Below are 22,992 nucleotides of genomic sequence, written 5' to 3' on the forward strand. Positions count from 1 at the left end.
TTGTTTAGGTTAGTTTTGGTAGAGTCTCTCAACTAATCTGCTCCGAGGCTGCAGGCTGTTCTTGCTTCCTGCTGTCAGAGAAGGTTATTTCCTGGTCCTGCTGCTTAAAGTTCCTTTCTGAGGTTGTTCAGGCACAGTCTAGAGGAGCAAAGTATGTCAATCTACCGAAGAAACAAACAAAAAATCTGCTGCCCTGCAATCTAAGTAGCATTACTCTTCTTTCAAGTAAGGTGAAGGACTTTGTTCTTCTAGGTAAATTATTTATCAGTCGGCTCTTTGAGCCACCTGGGAATGGACCTTGTTCAAGTTTGTCAGTTAGGAAGTAAGTTCCTAGAGTGATTCTGAACATCTTTGCATTTTTCATCATAGAGTCAGCTTTTCTGCTGGTCCTTCTTGCCTTCTCTGATATACACAGTTATTGGATGTTTACAACTTCAAGTGGAGCAAAAGTACAAAAGTCCTAGCCAATACACTCTCTTTTGATAAGTAAGTTAGCAACTAGCAGAACTGGTGAGAAAGACAGAGAATTTCACTTTTGTGCCAAAGGAAATGAAGTTAGAAAGAGAAGCCTTCAAGGAACAAAGTAGGTGAAGGGTATGGAGGTAGACTGAAGAGATAACATTTGTTTATGTGCGGTTTGGGAGTTTGTATCTCTGCTGATACATGAAACCTAATCTGAAACCATTTCACCACTACCATCCTACACCCAGGAAAAGGGAGCTTATTTATAAGCCAAATTAATATTAGTTATACAAAAACAATATCACACATCAACATCCAGAAGTGTTATGTATTGGGTCCATGTGTAAGAAATTTAATTTTATTGGAAAGCTATGAACTAAAGCTAGTTTACAGGTTAGGTCACTAAGCTGACCCTTTTTTTCCCCCAGGATATTCATTGAAACTTCCACGTATTAAAATGAAAAAAAACATGTTTGTCCAGTGGGTATCATAACTGATAATGTATGATAATGATTTAAAATTCTGCTGATGCATCACTGGCAGCACACAGTTGTTTTGAATCTCTGTAAACAATCACTGCTGACAAAAGTAGAAGGCAGTAATGATAAGGAAGAAAATAAATGTAAGAGTTAGTGGTCTCCAGTAAGATTATTGATTTCTTTTGAGTTGCTTGATGGATAAAATGGTTAAGCAAAATGCCCAACTTCAAAAATGATCACTTGAAGAAAATAAGGGAATGCAGCAGGGAAGGAAGAAAGTGATGAATACTATTTAGGAAAAAATTCAATCCTTCTGCTTGAGGTATTCATCATTTTCCTTTTTGCTCTGCAGCCATTTAATAAGCACCTGATAAATGTCCATTTAGCTGTGGTAAGCGAAAATCATGTTTATAATCTTGGTTCATGGGTCATCTTTCAAAGCATTGCATCTTAATAGTGAGCACTTTAACAGGTTCTGTACAACTGTTTAATATCTGAGACTTCAGGCAATTCACAGAAGAAAGCAGTGAAGAGTTTTGCTCTGAGCAGGAGCACATGTTGCAAGGTGTAATGCAGATGCCTTGACATCAGTGCTGAACAGATTGTGTAAGAATGCCACTGGAGGTATTGGTCTCAGAGGAGAAACACATTACTCCAAATACATATATTCAGAATACCAATGACACTATCCTCTGAGGATGCCTGTGATGGTACTGTGAATGTTATTAAAAGATAGGGAAGGAGGGAAGAACACATGGTTTATAGTATTAAGTCATGTGCAGGCTGTAATGCATGCACAAAGATGTTTCAGGCAAAGAAAAAAGAAGAAACTATGTAAGCAAAAATGCTGCATGTCAATTTTTTGACTTTTAAAAATGCAACCTTGCTTACTTATGAAGGGTTCACAATTTCTGTTTCATTTAAAAAAAATTGTGCAAAATTTGGTGCAAAAGTCTGTCTCCATGTACCAACCTCTTTACCACCACCTTCAGCAGTCCCTACAAAATGCTCAGCTAGTCAGAATTTGTTTGCAGTCCCTTGCTTCTTTCTCTCATCCATATTTGTATGCAAAGCACTATTCAGCAAAGTTTCCACTTGTTTCTAAGTTAAATTATCATAGCAAATTTCCACGTGCTTTCAGAAGGTGACAGGCAGCAGTTTTGTTCTCAAGACAGGTACTGTTTCGTGAAAGCTTTTTACTATTTATTACATCTATCCCTTACAGAATATTGCAATTACTATGCTACTTCTAGCAACACTTTACCTGAATCATGACAGCTCTTAATTATGTGTGAAAATAGAAGTTATGTACAGGGAAATTTCTTAGAGCAAATTACCTAGGAGATATATTCAGGCTTAGAACAATCTTCAGCAGGGCTATTCTTCTTGTGGTTCTCATTCTGTTGGTCTTGCTTCAGGAGCTGTGAAACTTTGCCTGACTTATGATACCAGCATTTGTACTGGGAAAGAATTTCTGCTCCTGCCTTCCCGGAGTTTCTCTCCCTCCTCCTCCCCTCTACTTTTTCTTCTTTAAGCCTCTTGCAGTGCACCGCTGAGTAGTATTCTGCTGAGCATACTGCTCAGGGAAATGCAAAGCAATAAGTAACAAGCATTCTAATTTCTGATCAAGTTTAATATGTTAATTCTTATTATTCAGCTACACAAACTTCATTACTTCACTTCTAGATGTTTGCATTTTCATTTGAAGTATTTTTTTGCAAAACTTGGGGGGGGGGGGAGTAGTCTCACAATGGTGATGCATGTTGAAGTTTCTTTTCTAAATAATTCCAACCTTGCAGAAGCTGACATTTCAAAAATGTCCTATTCCAAGTCACACTAAATCCAAGGTTTTGGAAGCATGCCCATCTCTGAGACCTTTTAATAAATAAAGGTAACTGAGCAAGACCAGACTTAGTTTCCTCATCCAGAATAGGCAGGGTGTTAGGAGGTCTGCCACTTAATAGAGGACAATTAATTGCAAGTCAGTTGCTCTGGAAAGACAAGAAAGGCAAATGAAGTCTTGTCTCTCTTATCCCCTAGAAATACCTGGTTGGGCTGTCATGAGAAGACTTTAGTGCAAAGTCCATCTTATGAGATTTCTGTTTCTGTTGGGTAAGTTTGGTCTTTATGGTATCAACACTTCCAGAGAAACTGTTCTCTCTGAAAACTTTAGGGATTTCTCCATGAGTTACAACAATTAATTAATGTTTATTGGAGTTCTTATTTCCTGCCCAGTCTCTCTTTATTCAGGATTATTCAATTATAGATGGTCAGTCTATTTTTAATAAACCTTTCTTAATCTATATTTCAATGTGAGACTTAAGATGGCTTGAAATAAGCCTCATTTGTTAAAGGTAGCCCTGACAGCCCAAGGTAGGTGGAATTTAAAAATGCAAGGAGTTTCAGGAAAAAGATGATCACTGGGGGTTGTGTTAATAACTTCAGCTTGTAGATTGAGTGTTCTTGATGACCCTTTTCTAGTCAGTGCACTACAGGAACCAGCTACATGTGCAATGTTAATTCTGTTTCTGCTGTTAAGCCATCAACACAATTGTCAGCAAAGGAGCTGGCCACTTGTTGGAAAGTTTACCTCCACAGATGATAGAAAATGTTCCTGTAAAAAGGCATTGGTCTCCCAGCAGTATTAAAAGTTGAGTTTCAGGAAGCCACAATAAGCATTTGTGCACTGCAGTTTTTCTGCAGTAGGGCTAAGTGTTACATGGACAAGGTCATCCTGATGCCCTTAATGGAAGGGAAGCCCAGCTGCTAGGGGGACTAGAATTACAAGGGAGTTTTTTTCTGCTTAATTAGCAATATTACTTTATATTTTGTACATCATTTTGCATGTGTTGGAAAGAATTCTGCAGGGAGCTCATTATATTACCAGCCCTGTAGTTATAGGCTTACAAAGCTGTAGCTTCGGGGATGTAGGAGGTGCGTTCACTCAATGAACTTCCCTATCTGGGCTGAAATACTGCTGAAAACTTTCAGGAACTCTGCAGGATGTCTCCTGTGGGGCCTGCTTTATCCTCTCCTATGTGTTCCTGCATAGAGGCCATCCAGATGAGTCTTCCTTGACGTATTTTCACTTTGAGATAATGGCTGAGGGCAAAATTTTTGCTCATTTGTCATCTGTTAATGAGTTCCTACCCATGGAATGGGTTTATGAAGAAAAAGGAGTCAAGGAAACCTTGCTTATCACTGCCTTGGCATGGTTTTTCAGAGCTCGGTGTAGTTCCCGGACTGGCATAGAAGTACAATTTAGTGTGAAGGCTTTTCTTTTTCTCCCCTTTTTGGTGGTGAGAGTGTGAAACATGGTGGAATCTCAACTCCCACCACTGATATGCTAGCATTGTTGAAATCAAGACAAGAATCTCTAAAGAGTGGCATGCAAGAGATCATGACAACACTTTGAGGATGATAGCATGAACATTTGTTTCAAAAATGTCTATCTGAATCCAACTCGTTCACTTCTATGTGCTTTCCTCTTCTGAAGATGGGATCCTCAAATCAAAAATGATTCCTCTGCTTACCTCATGGAATTGTTTTGTATAACAAAGTTAAACACTTTGTGTGTGTAAACTTGTATAACAAGTTAAACATCTAAAACTGAAGAAAGTGTTATTCTCATGATTTTTTGGCTAAGCCAGTAGCTGCTACCCAAAAAATGTGTTTGCCTAACAAGGATCATAGTGGATGTGGCCATGTGAAGCCCTGAATACTGAAACACTGATTGGCACCTTAAGGAGAGATATTAATCAGGGGTTTGTCAAAAGATGCAATCAGAATGTCATGTACTTTCTCTAGTTGATGGACTGCACCTTACTCTTGCTGCCTTCAGAGAAATTGTTTTGGATTTGTATAGTCATTTCCATCACTCCATTATTCCATGGAAAAAGTCACTGCCTAATTTGTGATCACAGGGATGAAATGGTGTTATCAACTTATCTTGTGCTGAGATACAAACTCACAGATCTCAGAAGAAAAGGGGCAGTTTCAGTCATAGTTCTCATTGATTATGATTACATTATGATATGGTGGCACATTTTGAAACTTGTGGTATGTAAATATACTTTATGCAATGTGTAAAAGTAAAAATATAAATAGCATTTATGTATGTTTATGTACAGATTACTTCGTTTGTGTAGAAAAATCGTGCTAATGAGAAGACTTTGTGGAGCTTTTGGGGTCAAGATCATGGAGCAGATCCTCCTGAAGGCTGTGCTAAGGCAAAACAAAGCAGAGGTGATTGGTGGTAACCATCAATGGCTGCACCAAGGGCAGATCATGTCTGACAAATTTAGTGGCATTTTGTGATGAAGTCACAGCAACAGTGGACAAGGGGAGAGTAACTGACATCATCTACCTGGACCTGAGTAAGGCATTTGACCGTGTCCCACATGGCATCCTGGTCACCAGACTGGAAAAACACAGACTGGATGGGTGGAGCACTGCTGGGTGAGGAACTGGCTGGATGGTGGCACACAGAGAGGGGTGGTCAGGGGCACAATGTCCACCTGCAGAGCAGTGCCAAGTGGCTCCCTCAGGGGTCAGTGCTGCACCAGTGCTGCTGAACATCTTTGTCAGTGATATGGACAGAGGAATCTAGTGCAGATGAAATCTGTGTGGCCCAGTCAACTTCCTCGAGGGCAGGGATCCATCCAAAGGGACCTGGACAAGCTGCAGAGGAGCGTCCAGGCCAACCTCATGACATTCAACAAGGCCAAGTGTAAGGTCCTGCACCTGGGTCGGTGCTATCCCAAGCACAACTCCAGGCTGGGAGGGGAATGGCTGAGAGCAGCCCTGAGGAAAAGGCCCTGGGGGTCTGGGTTGGTGAAAAGCTCAACAGGAGCCTGCAGTGTGAGTGCAGCCCAGACACAACCCTGTGCTGGGCTGCAGCAGGAGCAGTGTGGGCAGCAGGGCAAGGGACCTGCTCTCGTCGACCCCATCTGCAGTCCTGTGTGCAGTTCTGGAGCCCCCAGCAGAAGAAGGACATGGAACTGTTGGAGCAAGTCTGGAGGAGAGCCAAAAAGATGCTGAGAGGGCTGCAGCAGCTCTGCTCTGAGGACAGGCTACCAGAGTTGGGGCTGTGCAGCCTGGAGAGGGGAAGGCGCCAAGGAGACCTTGTAGTGGCCTTACAGTGTCTGAAGGGACCTACAGGAGGGCTGGGGAGGGACTCTTGGCAAGGCCTTGCAATGACAGGACAAGGGGCAATGGGTTTAACCTGGCAGAGAAGAGATTCAAACTAGCTGTTAGGAAAGGGCTCTTTGCAGTGAGGGTGGTGAGACACTGGCACAGGTTGCCCAGGGAGGCTGTGGCTGCTCCCTCCCTGGAGGTGTTCGAGGCCAGGCTGGATGAGGCCTTGAGTGACCTGTTCTAGTGGGAGGTGTCCCTGCCTATGGCAGGGGGTTGAAACTGGATGACCTTTGAGGTCTCTTCCAACCTAAACCATTCTATGATTCTTTGTCAGCCTGGGATTTGTCTTCTGCACTGTTAGCTGCCCCTTTTTGCAGCTTTCTATTGCTTATACCATTTCAGCTTCTAGCCAACTGTCCCAGGTTGAGACAGTAGGGCTAAAAATCTTCTGGGGACCAGAAGATTGTTATTCAATGCCATAATTCTGCTCTCTTGTTGTAAGCTCAGAACAAGGTCAATCTGCTCTCTTTGCTTCCTCCTCCTGCCCTGTGTGTGTGGCGGGAGCCACTTTATTGGGAAGAACACCTAAGCAGTAGGCCTCCAGAGGCTTGTTTGGGCCTCTTTGGATGGCAGAGGCATGGAGCCGGGGGAGGGTTGGAGCACTGGGGAGTATTAGGTTTAGTTTTTGGGATGGGGGAAAAATTCACGGGGGTTTGCCAGGGATATGGTAATTGCTTTGTAATGTCTCTTCTCTGTATTTCTCTCTAAATGTAATTCTGTGGGTTTTTTCCCTCCAGTTTCATTTGAGAGATTAATTTCTGTCACTATCTTCAAAAACCACCACACCAACTGAAGAATGCTCATTTTGTTCAAGTCTATTCATTGCAACTGAATTAATTGTTTAGAAGCACCTTTGCAGGGCAAAAGAAAATGCAACAGAATGCTCTAAGAGTGCAGAAAGTCAGACTCCTGACAAAAAGAGAAACAGCGCAGCAGGTAAGCCAGGTCAACATGCTGGTTTTGTGTTCTTTTCTGTTTGTTTACTGTGAATTAAAATAGAGCAAAACTAGCCATGTAATCTTCAGCGACGCAAAATGTCTTGTTCTGGGTGGTTCATGGAAAAATGTGTTGTGAAATTTGCTTATAAAGTCTCCAGAACCAAAAAATGTATTGTTTTCTGCCACGTTTCTGCCATGTCATTCTGACATGTTCCAACACGAATCTCTGGGAGGATTGTGAAACGTTATTTGAAGGTTTCTTTTAGCATGGATATTCCTTCTTCACTTCTGCTCTGTGGTTTGTGGGATGGTAATGCAATCTTTTGTCATTAGCCTGTCAAAGATGGAGGATAGCTGCCAAAATGTAGGGTACAATGTGTTCTGAAGTAATTCTCTATCCTAATAACTATTTACTGACTACAGTCACGACTGTCTGGGCAGTCAGATAGATACTGGTTTTAGATAGCAAAACAGGCTTAGCCATAAGTACTTTGTTTAGAAACAAAGATCACTCATAAACCCCAAAGCCTGTGAAGCTTAATTTACATGGTTTATACATAGTTTGTCTTGAGATAGCTGGACAGTTATGCTTATCTTCTAGTTGCAGTGAAGGATAACAAAGCCAAAAAAAACTTTTAATTGCCATTATTGGCACAACTCTCACACTGCTCAGAAAGTCTTGCCAATCTACTTTTTTTTAATTTTATTAATTGTATAATAAGCAGTTTCATACTTAAAGGAGCAGAACACATATAGTTTCAGGATCATCTACATCTGAGTTGAGATCTCAAAGTACAATTCAGCTGCCAAGCATGAAAAATGATGCATGGACATGAATAATGTAAATAGCATCCACAAGTGCTGTCTGAGACAGACTGCACCACATCTTCAGCTGTCCTAGACTACTGATTCTCTGTGATAAGTTGGTATCAGCAAAGAGTTTAGACAAGGAAGAATTAGTTTTGCTGCCTGACTTTTTGAGAAAGAAATAACAGGGTAAACTCCCATTTCTTCCCACAACATATTTGTTTTCTCTCGCTTTGCCTTGATTGAATTTGATTTTTGTCTTGAGATTTTGATTTGTCTTTGGAGAAAAAAGTGCACTGAGAAATAAGAGGATGGGATTAAACTGGAATGAGGGCTCCACTAAACTAAATTGCTGTAGATACTCTGGAATCCTAGCAACAGAAATTCTGTGGCTTTCTATAGTCCGGGGCTAATGACCAAAATACATGTCCTGTTCAGCAGGACACTGACGTGCTTCTAAAACTGTCACACTACCTGGTTTCTCTTCTGATTACTGCTAACAGTTCTAAATTAGGTAACCTTTTAAGAGAAGAGGTAATCCCCAATGTACCCAAACTGGTATCCAAATAGGAGTACCTAATTAACTAGATGTCAATCAATAGCAGTTCCTGCATAAGCATATGGTATAGGGAGATTTAACTCTTCTCTTCTCCAAGACATATTTGATTTAGATGCATTAAAAAAACTTATTGTGTAAATCTCATATTAATGTTTATTTAATATATCAAGATTAACAAATTTGTGCTTATACATGATAGAATCATAGGAGAGAATCACAGAATGGTTTAAATTAAAAGGGACTTCAAGGATCATCCAGTTCCAACCCCCTGCCATAGGCAGAGACACCTCCCACTAGAACAGTTTGCTCTAGACTTCATCCAACCTTTAATTCGTATTCAACACCAAAGTTGAGAAAATAGAAAAGCTTGGGTGAGTTGTTTGGTTTTGGCATCAAAATAATGTGCAACAGGTGGAAAGTGACTTCTTGGGAAACTAAACTGTCTTTAGCTATCAGGCTAAGAAAGACTTTTCAGGGCTAAGTGGTAGGTTGAACTGGATGATCTTGGAGATCTCTTCCAACCTGGTTGATTCTATGATCTCTTCAGATGTAATTTCACGTGACTCTGTGTTTAGCTGGGCTGTATTAGGAGTAGTTCGTCATATTCACTAAGGTCAAGTGCCATTACCTTTATCTCACTGTTCTGGTAGTGACCAATTCAAAACTCTTCAGAAAAACCAAACAGTGTAGAATTGTACCTGCAAAGTTCTTTAGTTTTGATTTGGACTGGCTGATCCTGATGGTCCTTTCCAACCATAGCAATTCATAGTGATTAGATGTTGTGCTGAGGGATTTGGTTTAGTCAAGAACTTGTCAGTGTAAAACTAATGATTGGACTCGATGATCTTGAAGGTCTCTTCCAATCTTCTGTGATTCTGCTCTTAATATTCAGCAAGATTAGTTGAAGTTCAGTGAAGTGGGTGGGTAATGTATCTAGCAAGTGCAGAGCAAAAGCCTAAATTTTTGACAATAAGCCTAACTCATAGGGTTTGTCATGAACTAGAATGTAAATTATTCCAAACAGACTAATGTACTTACCAGGCAGAAGATGTAAAGTGCAACAAGAACAGTATAAATTAATTGCAGAAGTTATGACCATTTGTGCTATCACTTTTACTTTAATATAAAGCACAGAGTTTCTGAGACTAGGCACTGCCTGAACTATTGAGAACTGGCATGCCAAGAGTTGTCAGCTCTCTTTGTATTTCCAAAACAACTTGTCCCCAATATGTATTGATGTCAGCAGCACAAATGTGTGCCTAGTCAATTAAAATGCTTTTCAATTTTTTTAAATACTGGAAATTTTGCAATGTTGTTCTTCAACTATCACCTTCTGAAGATGAAAAAGCTGCTGAAAACTCCTCTGTATAAGACAGCATACAAGATGTCTTATCCCTCTGATGCTTTGTGATGACAGTTTCAGTGGCAGCAAAAAATAGAGCAGCTTTAGTACCAGCATTCGCTGTCTGCCATGCTGAATCATTTGGACCCAGATGAAAGATAGAGGATGGATAATGGATCAGAAAAACTTGTGAAGCAATGTACATTCCTGAGTGCTATCCATTTTAGAAAGAAAAGGCATCAGACTTGAGCTTAAGAGTGACTGCTGTGAAGTTATCTCCTTTGTGGCAGTAGAAGATTGAATTGTAGCCTTGGTAATCAGTAGGAGAATTGTTTGGGTTTAGAATCATAGACTAGTAGAGGTTGGAAGGGACCTCTGGAGATACTCTAGTCCAATCCCCTTGCCTAAACTAGCTCACCTAATGCAGGCTATAGAGGAATGTGTCCAGGTGAGTTTGGAACGTCTCTAGAGAAAGACACTCCCCAAGCTCTCGGGGCAGCCTGGTCCAGTGCTCCATCTCACCCTCAGGAAAGATTTTCTTAATTTGATTTTAGGTGGTTGCAGAAGACCAATCTGTTACCAGAAAAAAACTTGGAGCAACTGGCAAATGATTGTTGGGAGGCAAGTCCTGTTTATCATCCCAATTTCTTAGTGTTTTCCTTTTAGCAAGCAAGATCAGACAGTTCTGTAAATCTTGCCCCAGCACTGGAGGAGGATATATTTGGAGATGGCAAAGAAGAATCTGTGTCTATACTTCACGTTACCAAAGAACTGAAATACTGACATTGATATTTTTCTCTTTTAGGAGTAAGACTGCTGTCAGTAGCCCTGCTAGATGTTTCATTGGAAGCCAGATGGTTGATAAGGAAAATGCAAGCAGCAGATGACAGTTAGCACCCATATTCCCTTATGCCACCTGCACACCCCAGGACTGGAAGATTCACCCATCAGGTAACCCAAGTACTGCTCCTGCCAACTGACTCTTGTGCTTTAGAAGTAAAAAATGGAAATTTGTTCTTGCAGGGAGAAATAATTGTGACAGCTGTTTTGTTTGGTCACAAATAATTTGATCTGGGTTGATCAGCCGTTAGTATTTCTGGGTTTATTAATGACGTGCTTCTAAGTGTTTAGTCTGTGGGATGTAGAATAGATTGGGATGCTGGTGAGAAATAAGCTGTCACACAATGCCTGAATTATTATGCAGATAAAATTTACCAACCTTCCTCCTCCAGTTTATCCTATTTGGAAAGATGCATGAAAAATAAATGGCTGTTTCTAGTGAAAGCAAGTGCTACTTCATCTAGAATAAGCATTCTGTTGTTAAAAGATTTACAATATTAACCACTCTCCTCTACTGTTTGTAATCACTGCTGCTTCTCAGTCTCTTTCAGTGCTGCTTCTCTGCTATGTATTCATTTATTTTTTTTGAACCTTTCTCATTTTGCCTGCTGGCTTTTCTTTTAGATAATCTGGAAGGTGAAGAATGACCAGACAGAATTCAAATGCCATTTTGGTATGCTTAATAGCTGATTAAAAAAGAGCTGGCCTGTCTCTAGTGTTCACGCACAAATGCTCTCTCTCTTGGGTTTTCTAAATTGAGTCATAATTGCCTATGCCAAAAGCTGTCAGTGCGACAGGACAGAAAGCAGTCAGCTCTTCTTAGTGTTATATAAAGTTGTCATTTTGGAAGAATGAGCAATGATAAAGAACTGTTGCAGTGCTTTTGCCCGTTTTCACAGTAAACCGCGATGTTTGTGTTGCTTGTAGCGTTGATCTCTTTTCTAATAAATCAAGCTTCACTTGTAAGGCAGGAGTTCAAAATAAAGCAATGGAAATTTAAGCACAAATACATATCTAAGGAAAATGGGCCTGGGTTTCTAGAAGCATGCCACATGTTCCTATGGCACGTTCCTGTCTAATGTATGAGAAGGTGTAAGACTTTCATACAGAACATGAAACTGAGTGTGGCGTTTCTACTGTGGCCCACCCACTAGCAGCTGCTAACATCTAGCTGTACATAAAAAGAAAGATTTCATATAAATCATTCTTAACTCTCTCTATAATATTTATAATACACAGAATATAGCATGCTGACTTCTATAATCCTGTGTGTTCGCATGGCTAATATAAGGCATATGCAGTATTTATAGTGTTTGAAGCCTTAATGATGTCCTATCATCGTGGTGATGCAGTGATATCACTGCAGTATGCACTTTTCCAAGTGGGCAACAGAATTCTTACCATTGTGAGAACTCACTTGTGTGTCTTCTCATTGCCCTTCACGTTCCTTTTAGGATGATTATTAGTGTAAATCAGCATTTTATGATATAGCTCTGGAGCCACTGTAGGAAGCAATAATTTACTCTTTCTATCTCACAAGGCAATGCTTCTGAAATTCCCTATTTCATAGCCACAGCTGAAAAACAGTCTTTAGAGTTCCAGCATCTGCAGCAACACGTGCTCATGCATTAATTTGCTGAGTCAATGTTCCAGCTTTCTGGTTCACCTCTTTTACTGAGGTGGTAACAGCTTTTCTGAAGCTATTTTGCAGCACAACTGGCTGCTTCCTCAACCAGTGGCTCATTGTTTTGTATATTGTGCTTTAAAAATTTCACAGGGGACAATCAGTCCCCATTAAATAGACATAACTTCCCTAGGTTGCTCATATGCCTCCTAGTGCTATTATTTTTCTGTTGTTACCTGACTGCAGCTATCAACTATATAGACATTATAGTAAGAAAATACATTCAGTTGACACACCAGCAGAAATCCACCTGACTACAAGCTGCTCTGTAAATCTGCCTTATAAATGCCACTTGCCTTTATAAAATATTGAGCAAAACTAGGAATGGTGAAATTCTTCTGGAAAGCAAAAAAGTTAGAACATAGAGGAGGAAAGTTCAGAGAGAGAATGTTAAATGCATGTGTTTAAACTGAGGTAGTCCTTAGTAACTTAAATAGAAATGTGAAGACAAATGTTTTCTTAGAGATGATAAACTCTCAGCATGGAAATTATTTATTATATACATGAAATAGTAAAGTAGTTTTATGAAGCAACCTGCATCCAAAGAGACCTATTTGCTTGCAGCTGTAGGCTGTTTGTACTTCCTTTGTGTGTCAAGTAGCATAAGTATTAAGTGTTAGGGTTTATTTATTACTTTTTTTTTCTCAGACAAGCAAAATTATGAAGATTGATAACTACAAATAGTCTGTTTCCATTTTGTAAGTATTCAACTTATGATTGATCTACTTGAAATTTAGATTTGGTGGTTGGAAGCGTAAGAGGATGGCTTCTGTGTATAATTAACCTCATTCAAAAAAATCCCTAACCACAATTGGGTCAGACATAATTAATTAATTATCCTTAGCATGAGTGCTTTGGGATAGGCAGTAGTTCTGAAGTAAAGGCAATGAAAATCTGGTAAACTTGATAACCTTGTATAGTACCTGAGATAAGATGGGTTGGGTTTTTTTTACTATGACTTCTGTCTGTAGTTTTAGTTTAATACTGTGTGATTTCCTGGTGAGAGGACATGATTGTAACAGTATTTTGGATCCCACAGCACCATTTCTCAAGATTTGTTCCAAGGCAAAGATATTCTTTTGCTTGTCCTGGACTTCTGCTGCTTCAATTAACAGTCTGTAGCCTATTTAATGCAAGACAACTTGTTACAGTCCCACACTTGCCACTGTAAACTTCTGTTCCTCTGCCAGCTCCTTTGCTGGTGCCACAGTCACCTCACAGCAGTCTAAGCAAGCAATATTGTGTGAGTAAACTATGTGCTCTAACCTTGGCATTTTGCAGTTTCATCCATCGGCTTTGTATTTCACACCATGCTGTGTGTCTGCCTTTGTCATGGAAATCATTGCATTTGGAGAAATTACATAATGCTCTGATTCCCACTATGTTCTTTAGCTTAGAAAAAGAGAAAAACTCAAGGATAAAAGTCATCATGCTGCTCAAATGGGAACAGACTGAACAAAGCTTTGGAGTGCTGTCACTTGTACCAGTAGCAGCACAAGAAACACTACAGTGTGAGTATTTTTGAGTCCTATCTGTCACATTTCCTATTTAATTAGATGTAAAGAGTTTGGAGGAACATTTTAAGTAATAACTGCTTGTTGCTTGTTTATTTTCAAGTTGGCTACTATTTTTGATTAAACTTCTGAGCAGCCATATTCTATTTTTTACTTCACACATGCTATTCAAGATAGTGAATCTGAGACTTCAATAGTCAAAGCAGGATTTTTTTTTAATATTACCATTATGTTTATACCAGTATCAGACTTCAACAATCCCTGGTTTTGTGGAGGTAATACACATAAAGTGGGAGGTGTCCCTGCCTACTGCAGGGAGTTGGAAGTAGATGATCTTTGAGGTGCTTTCCAACCTAAAGCATTCTATGCAAGAATTAAGTCGCTTTTGTAGAGTTGTGTGTTTAACAATAATGATGAGATGCTTTTCTTATACCGGTAAATGCTACAGAAACTTGTGGTGTTGAATGAGAAAAATTAGCAGGCTTTTTATTCTATAAAAGCAGATGGAATTTCTTCACAGTATCAGTACAACTAAGGTAGGAGGAGATTTTCCAAAACAGGGACTCTTGTAATATGTTGTAGGAAATTTCAACCTATAAGGTCAAACACTGTTGTTGGTTTCATATTAAAGACATTTTCCTGACCTTTGGAGGAGAAATACATTTGAATTCATGACTCATGTCCAGGCTAATGCTCTTATTTCCTAAAATAATTATACAGTATCACTGTGTACAGACACAGGCTTTATGTCTTTCTGAAACCAGCAATGTGGGACCTCTGTTGCAGCCATTGCCTAGAACTTTAATCCTTTTCTGTTTTGTATCTAGTTCCTAACTCTGCGCAGTAGCTTCCTGCATTTGTTGAAGACAAATCACACTCTGTGCTGCTGGGCCCTTGGCCAGCTTCTTCACCAGCTTTGGCATTCAGCAGCAGACGTACAGCTGCATGCATGGTTTCCATCTCACCCATGGTCATTCTAGGACTTAAGTCTTCAGTTTTGTGGAAAAAGAGTGAACTTTTTGCCCTTCAAACTGTAAAAATATTTGGCACATCTCCTAAAATAACAGACATGCTTGAGAGTAAACTGAACTCGGCCATCTGCCTTGTTCCTCTTATTGATTGAAATGTTTCTCAGTTCTTATTCATCTCTAAATGAGTATTTGGTAGTGCTGTGTTTTGATGGTGATCTTTCGATATTCAAATGAAACCATCAGGAGAGACATGCAAACAAGACCTGGTTTTCTATTATGAAAACAATCTCCAAAGCCATATGTCATTTGTGAAGGAGGGCTGGGAGGCAGACCACTGGAAGCCAAGGTGTGATTTGACTTCCACAAGACAAAAACGTTTCAGAAACAGAATTCCACATGTAACAAGGAAAGACATTAGGTCAGTTGGTGAAGTAGTATTGTCTTCCAATTTGAGGACAACTTGAGAGCTTACATAATAGAAGCTTATTTGAACTTGTGCCATAACAACTATAACATAAAATCACCAGAAAAAAAAGACTGTTTTCAGCATTTATGAAGGTCTAATACTCTGTGCAGGACAGCTGATGGGAAGAAGGGATAAGAAATTGTGAGAAACTCCTTTTCATGTTTGATATGCTCTTTTCTACTGAAAGAAGAATTACATGGCAATTGTGTAAGACTCTGCAGAGCTCAAAGTAAGTCTTAGATAGATTCAAGTAGCTCAACACTTCAAAATGTCGTGACTCAATGGCATTTCTTATAGTTGCACTGTTGTGCCCTCAAGAGGCATCTCTGCAAACCTGGCAGTGGCACAGCAGTATTCACAAGGCACTGGGAACTTACTTCTGTAAACTTCTCACTTGACTTCTAATGTTTTCCCTTCCACCCCCCCACCCATTTAATTCTTTTGTCTATTAATAAGTTGGACAAATTTGTAAGTTAACATATTTTCACTTGGAAGTCTGTCTTTTTGGCTCTCATCAAAATAATTTTCTTAATAATGCTACAACATAAAGCATTTACACACATTACCCTGAGAGATGTGTTGAAATTGTTGTGAGACCCTTTTGCATTATTTACATGATGCCATTCTGTCAGTGTACCAATACTCAGGACTGTTTATATTTCTGGATTTAACAAATATGTAAATCAGGTGCACATCTCTCTGGGAATGGAAATGTCTCTAAAGAGGAAAGAGAACAAACTTCAAAACAAACAAAAGAAGAGAATATGTTAAATAGCTTATGTGAAAGTGGAGGAAGAAATGCTGCTCAAGTAAGGAGAGCAGAGATAACAGGCTGTAATCCTTCCCCTGGGTTTGTTTAATCAGCTCATCTTGAAGCTCTGACAGATCAATTGTTTCTTAGCAGGAGGAGAGCTGGGGAAGAATGGCAGCCAGATGGAGTTTTCCCATAAGATGGCACAAAAACTTCTGGTTTTCCTCTATGTGGCAATCTGGAGAGCTGAGAGGATTGAGTTCCTCTGGCTGAATTTGTTAGCTCTGATAGAATACCACTCCAAAGGGCCCCAGCTCTCTGAAAAACTTTTTTTATGTCTTAATAATTAATATGTCTGTTTGCTTTCAGCATATAGGCACAGAATGGGAATAGCAGTGCAGTGAATTAAGTATTACAGAAGGATCTGAATGTCCTTTAGAGAAGCATTGAGCTTGGATTTTGTGTCAAAACATTACCCTGATTTAGTAAGGATAAGTGATATCTTTGAATCATAATGCTCTAGATTGAGTATCTGTATAGTGACAGTGTTCCTCCTTGTGCTGTGGTTGTGCTATACTTTTTATTATGCACTGCTCACTGGAAACTTTATCTCCCATTATAAGCTGAATTCCATTCAGAAGTGCAATTAAACAAAATTTGCTCACTAAAATAAGACATCATTTATTTCAAGCTGGCTTCTATTTTGAATTTTGATGGCTTCCTGCTAAATATGCAAGCTTTCTTTTCTGTGAAATTACTTGAGTATCTAAAAATCTGAATTACTGAGTATATTGTGGTTCGTCATGTAATTCCAGCCCCCAAAGTACTGGCAAGTGTTAGATTTCTCATTTAGCCACTTTCTTTAAGAAGATCCTGGTGGTAAAATTACCTGCTTTACCATCCATCCATAACTTCTCAAAAATCTAGGAGTTCTGAACAGTGTATGTCTAATAAGTGGGGTAAAACGTTGTAATCAACATTCCTCAGTAATCCTTTAGCTGCCTTTTCTGTCTGTTTTTAGCCTTTTAACTGAAAAAAAAATGCTTTGTGTCTGTTATAGTAAGAATGTCAGTTTGATTTGGTACTGTGACAGCACCACAGTCATGAAGCCTCTGTCTCATTTGTCTCTGTCATTATATATCTGGTCTTGTTTTTAACACATTTTCATTTGTTTGTACTGGCAAAGTTGATGGGTGAGGATCATTAGTAGCACAGCAAAACCACCTTGATAAATGCTATCTTGGTTTTCCTGTGTTCTGCTTAATCTGTCATACAGATATAGAGTGCTGGAGAACAAGTTCTCCAAGCAAAACTATTTCCTGGTGATAAAATCTGTCTTGGTTATGCAAAATCTCCACGTCCAGATGTCTGCATAAAGTCCAGAAATGCCTGATCAGTAGTATGTATATAATGATAATTCTTTGAGGGTTAGAGCATGTGGAAGGCGATTTTGGTAACTGACTCCTGCTAACCTAACCTGCCAGAAAGGGAAAAAGGTTTGCAACAAAACCAGCTGAAGCAATTTTTCTCATTTCTTTCCCAGTATTACTTTCAACAGCTTTCTACTTTCTCTTTCCTACAAGTTAACACCAACGTAGGAGGTGTTAGCTTTGTACTACTTGAGCTTCAAAACCTTGTCTCTGGGGGAGTGAGGAGGCCGTAATTACTATGAACTGATGCTGAAAAAACACTTGATAGTCACAAAACTCTCAGTGTAAGTTGGACTAGGACTTTATTAAATGGATACCTCTGACACCTCTAATTGATGCCTTGGTTAGGTGTCCAATGGAGCATGAGTTCAGTGACTTGGTTCATTACATACACATTAATTTGACTTTTAAGTAGCATGCCATTGCTGTCAGCTAAAATACTACCCAGAAATCTGAGCTGTCACGTGCCCTTAAGTCTTGTTGACTGAGGTGAATGTTTTAAGTGGTACCAGAAATTATACGTATAGAGTATAAAAGCAATCTTCAAATGCAGTTGCGACACAGGGTATGATTTGAAAGACTCAGCTTCTCAATAGGAGTGTGCACTCTCTGAGCATGACACTCTAATTTTGTGCAAAAATGTAAAGAAAAAGAATGCATGATCAAATAGCAGACAAATGCAGTAGTAGCTCATGATAGCAAATTTATCTAGGGAGTAGAGAGCTTACTACTAGCCTTCTTCAGGACTTCCAGCTTCTTTAAAGACAACTTCCATGCCAGGAGTATTGTAATTGTTATACTAAAACCTTCATAAGCCTTTTACATTCTTGTGTTCAATTTCCTCGTTGTGATTACAAAGGAGATCAAAAGTAACCAAAATGGAAGATGTGGATTGAAGCATTCAGTGGGAAAAAAAAAAAAGGAGCAAGCAAACTTCAGTAAACAGCCTGCCTTTTCATACTGCTTGAAAGGGGTTTTTTTGATCCTATATTTTTCCTAATGGTGATTTAAAATTCTAATTTCTTTTAGCCAAAATCTTTTTCCTACCAGACAGCTTGTATCCCTTGGGCCAGAGTCAAATGTGAAGAAGCATCATGATGCACTACACTGTAAAACTGTCAGAATAAGACATAGATTTTAAAACTACAGTGATGAATTGAATTTCTGAGCAACTTCTTTGTATTTCTATGTATTTTTTTTTCCTATAGCATCCTCTCTTTGGTTTTATTTTCTAATAATTCTGCCTTATCAATAACTCAATGATTTATTTTTTTGGAGGCTCTGTAGATAAGTGTAGTTCCTAATTGTCTGTTCTGCTCTTCTGAAGTCTGTGGCAGTGAGGGTTTTTTGCTTCCAGAGTCATGTTTTTCTCTTTTCAAACCTCATCCTTACCCCATTGATTTTGTTAACTTTCCTGATTTTAAGTTTTCTGCAAGAGATGAAGAAAGGCTTTGAGAACAAGGAGTGCATGAAATTTTTATTACCTTATCCAATGGCTTTCATTTCCTTTTTTAGTTGCTTTCTGATAAAAAGATTTGACCATGTATTTAACAGTGGTAAATGTAAACTTTGTGGATTTCAGTTATGCAGGTTTTGAAAAAAACCACTTTCTGATTAAGCATAATAAAATGAATAAAAGTGTGCATGAGAAGTTGCAGCCTAGCAGTTAACTGGAAAGTTTATGAACTATAATTAGTAATGGAGAGCTGAGAGGATGAATTTAAATTGGATTGGATGATCCTGGATGTCTCTTCCAACCTGGCAGATTCTATGATTCTATTTTGAATTTGATGGTAGTAGTTTACTTTCAGAGTGGTTTGAGTCTTTCTAAGTCTGCTACTTTCTGTTTACCTTTTCCACTTTACTGAGAATGGGTTCTGTTCCATTTCAGTTTTTCCTGTCATGGTGAACTATGTACCCTTTCCTCACAGTTCTGAAACTTAAAGGAATTCTGAAAATCCTTCATTCTCAGAGATCAAAAGCTGCAGTAAACCTGGGTAAGTCAGCTTCGCTGGAACTGTTAGAAGTAATATCGGTTGACAATCTACCTACTAAATCTTTTGCTTGGCTGGAGTGTCTGTGAGCCACTGAGTTAAGTTATGCTACTAATTTTATCAATATTCTTATTTTTCATGTAGATATTACTTCTGTTTCTTTACCCTTAATTCAGTTCTCCTCTGACTAGTTCTACTTAAGAAGGGAATGGATGTGTTCTGATCCCACTGATCCCAAGTGATTTCAAATTCACCATGTTTATTTTAAGGAGTCATTCCTTTATGCTTATATAGAAGCAAGTGGGAAGAAGACATCAGAGCTTAAACTTCATCTAGAGCTGAATGTTTTTTTCTGAGCTCAGCTAGCTAGTGATCTTTAATTTCAGCTAGAGCTTCAATTATGACAGTTATAAAAAACCAAATGCACACACACCCTCAATGGAAGAGAAGGAGAAAGCTTGAACAGAATCTTTTCCTTTGTGCCTTGTCCTGTTTGATCTCAGCCTCACCTCTGAACAATAAGAATTGTTTTAAATATTTTGAAGCTCCTCATGTTGTAGTCACTACACTCTGCTACATTCACATGGCCCCAGTTCGTCTCAGGCTTCATCTAAGTCCATCTTTTTTTCTTTGATTTTAGGGTCCCTGTGACTTATGAGTCACGTATTAGTTACCTGTAATTCATATTCAAGCCATCAGGACAGCTAAAGTATAAAAAAATGCAGAAGGAATTAAGTAAAAGCTCATATGAAAAGGACTTCCTACACAATGAAGTGTTTCCTCCTGGGCCTGTTGAATGCAAAACTTTGTTTAATTTTTTTTTTCTTTTTATTTTTACATCAGGTAAAAGTTTTCAGCGGTACGTACCAAAATGATGCAGGAGCTTAGTTGGCAGAACTATTCCAAGCAATATACATAAAGCTGAACTCATTGAGTGCAGTCTGCATAAAATGTGAGTTGTTTGGATTTCAAAGTAGTTCTTTATTCATTACACTGTGTTTCTGAAGTTTTATGTCACCAGTGTGGCTTTAGCTTGGTATGTTCATTAAGCTGGAAAACTGAATTGTAAATCTTCCCAACATTGAGATGTTCCCCATTCAAATGCCTCTTTTTTTTATTTTAAATAGTCTCTTGGGTTCCACTCTGCTACATTTTAAATGTAGATGAGGGACTCATCCAAATGGCCTTTTTTTAAAAAAAAGCATGGCCTTTTATTGCTGGATTATATTTAATACAAATTCAGATGTGGCTTGAGCCAGGAGATGCAGCACTGGACTGTATTTCTGTGTCTGACTGCCAGTATTGTTCCTGGTAATGACTGCAGTGCAGACAGAAAGTGCTGTCCACAGCTTGAGCTTGATTGTACACTCTATCATAGAGAAAGTCAAGGGGAAAACAAGCTTTCATTTGTGAAGCAAATAAAATAACCCTGTGTGTTCATTTCAGCTGCTCCAGTAAGAGCAAAATTATCTCAGAAAATGGAAGGGGAACCAGCTTAGGCTTCCTACTGCTCACCCACGTTGTGCCTATCAGTCAGTTTGTGTAAGCAGCAAAAGTAGATATAAAGAGTGTGTCCTCTGGAAAATACTTATCGACATGCTTACTCCAGCTTATTCCCTTGGTTTGTTTTAATTTGTTATTTAGAAAGAAAAGGCTGACATTTTCCTCTGTGACTTATGTCTTCAGGAATATTCAGGGTGCTCCCACTGATTAAGATTTTCATATTCATACAGAATGTAATCAGCATGAAATTGCAAAAAGCAAGACACCCTTCTATTCTGGTAGTGAAAATGCAGAATAAACAACTCAATTTATGTCTTCTATCTTAAGAACATGATAGGTTAATCGTTCTTGAAGTAATCATTATCTTAGTAGTATGACTTACAAGAGGAATGAAAAATGAAATAAATACAATACTGTTGTTTTTCTCTATTATTGGAAAGCACTCCATGCTGTCAGTGCATGCAGGGAATGTTGGGCAAGTGTTTAAAGAGATTAAGCTACTGTTTGGGAAGGATTTTGAGAGAAAACTGTAAAAGCTATTATACAATGTGCCGTTTCATGTTTTAGAAGGTTATAAAAACTTACAGAATAGGTGACAAGACTGAATAAACAAATATTTTAATACCTCCTCAACTACAAGGGTGTTTTCCTAAATAAGACAGACATCAGCTTTTAATTTTTAATACAAGTAAACTCTTTCAAGCACCACTTTCTGTGCTATGGCAACTGTGGATCACAATAAAACATGGCTGTAGTAAGCTTTTTAGGAGTTACCCAGTTTGCTAGGTTAGGATTAGTTAAACCATTTATTTAAACCACTATTTGCTCTTTCTAAATATCTTTGTTTAGTTATTCAGTAGTCTCAGTACTACTTTTTACAGTTCCATTTTCCTAAGGCATTACCTGCTCAGGCTTTCTGTTTGGTGTCATTAGTGCTTGTTTTTCCTCTCCATTTTGTAGTGGCCTGATGTTTTTGTCCCTGCCTTAGTGCCCCCCCTCCCCAACTTTTCTTCTCCCAAGAAGTATTTGATACTTAAGATTCCTTTCTAGTTTCCCCTGGTTTTATCTCTTGTGTTTTCTAGTGCATGTTGTTCATTCACATTAAACTAGATCACTTACATTAGGCTAGGTTTTAATTGGGTTTTCTGGTATTTGGGTGGGGTTTTTTTATTATTTCAGATAAATAAAAATCTCAAAACTTTATCCAAGCTGTATTTTCCTTCTGTTTGCACTCATACATTCAAGAGAAGACTTCTGTCAGTAGAGTGAGTGCCTTGGACAACTTTGCTGATGAGACATGAGGCAATATTGTAGTGGTGGGGCTGAGTGAGGTGTCTGCTGCACAAGCTTGAGTTCTGCTCTCTGTTGCAACTTTATGAGCTCTCTTTAGCTTAGTTGCTTCCAATGTAAGAGTAATTTTCTTTAAGTCTCTTCTCCTATCTTCTCCTCTCTCCTTTCTTTTAAACAAACCCACACAAAACCAAATATCCCACCTATAAACCAGTTCACCAAGTTTGCTGCACTGACCTGCAAACATGTGATGGATTGGACGTAAGGAAATTCATTACAGCTTCAAGGGTCTTCATATAGGAAGCTGCTTATCTAGTAAGAGTCTAACCTTATAGACTTTATCTTCAAGGGTACTTAAGGAGAAGAAAAAGAAATTTATGTAAAAATATCTACATTTTTTTTTATGATTAAGCATCTTTTGCAACAAACAATTGAACCTTTCTAACTAAACCCAGCACCTGTGTAGCATCCATTTTTGGAAAGAAGCATCACTAAAAGAGAATTTTGGTTAAAATGAGTCATCTTTGATCCTAGGAGGAGTTATTCTTTTAATATCTCCACCTTTTAGTCCCCAGTCAAATCTATTTAGAAATAAGTGCACTTTGTGGAGATTGAAAATAACAGAGAAGTTCTCCTGCAAAAATCATGTCTGTCTACCCACCCATTATTTGTGGTCTGTATGACAAGGTATGTCATGGGCAAAACATCAAGGCTAACAAAGCAACCGAAGCATAGTGGCAATACAAAAGGTAAGGGTCTTTCTGTG

The sequence above is a fragment of the Pogoniulus pusillus genome, chromosome 19, assembly GCF_015220805.1.
Source record: "Pogoniulus pusillus isolate bPogPus1 chromosome 19, bPogPus1.pri, whole genome shotgun sequence".
In the NCBI taxonomy this organism is placed as follows: Eukaryota; Metazoa; Chordata; class Aves; order Piciformes; family Lybiidae; genus Pogoniulus; species Pogoniulus pusillus.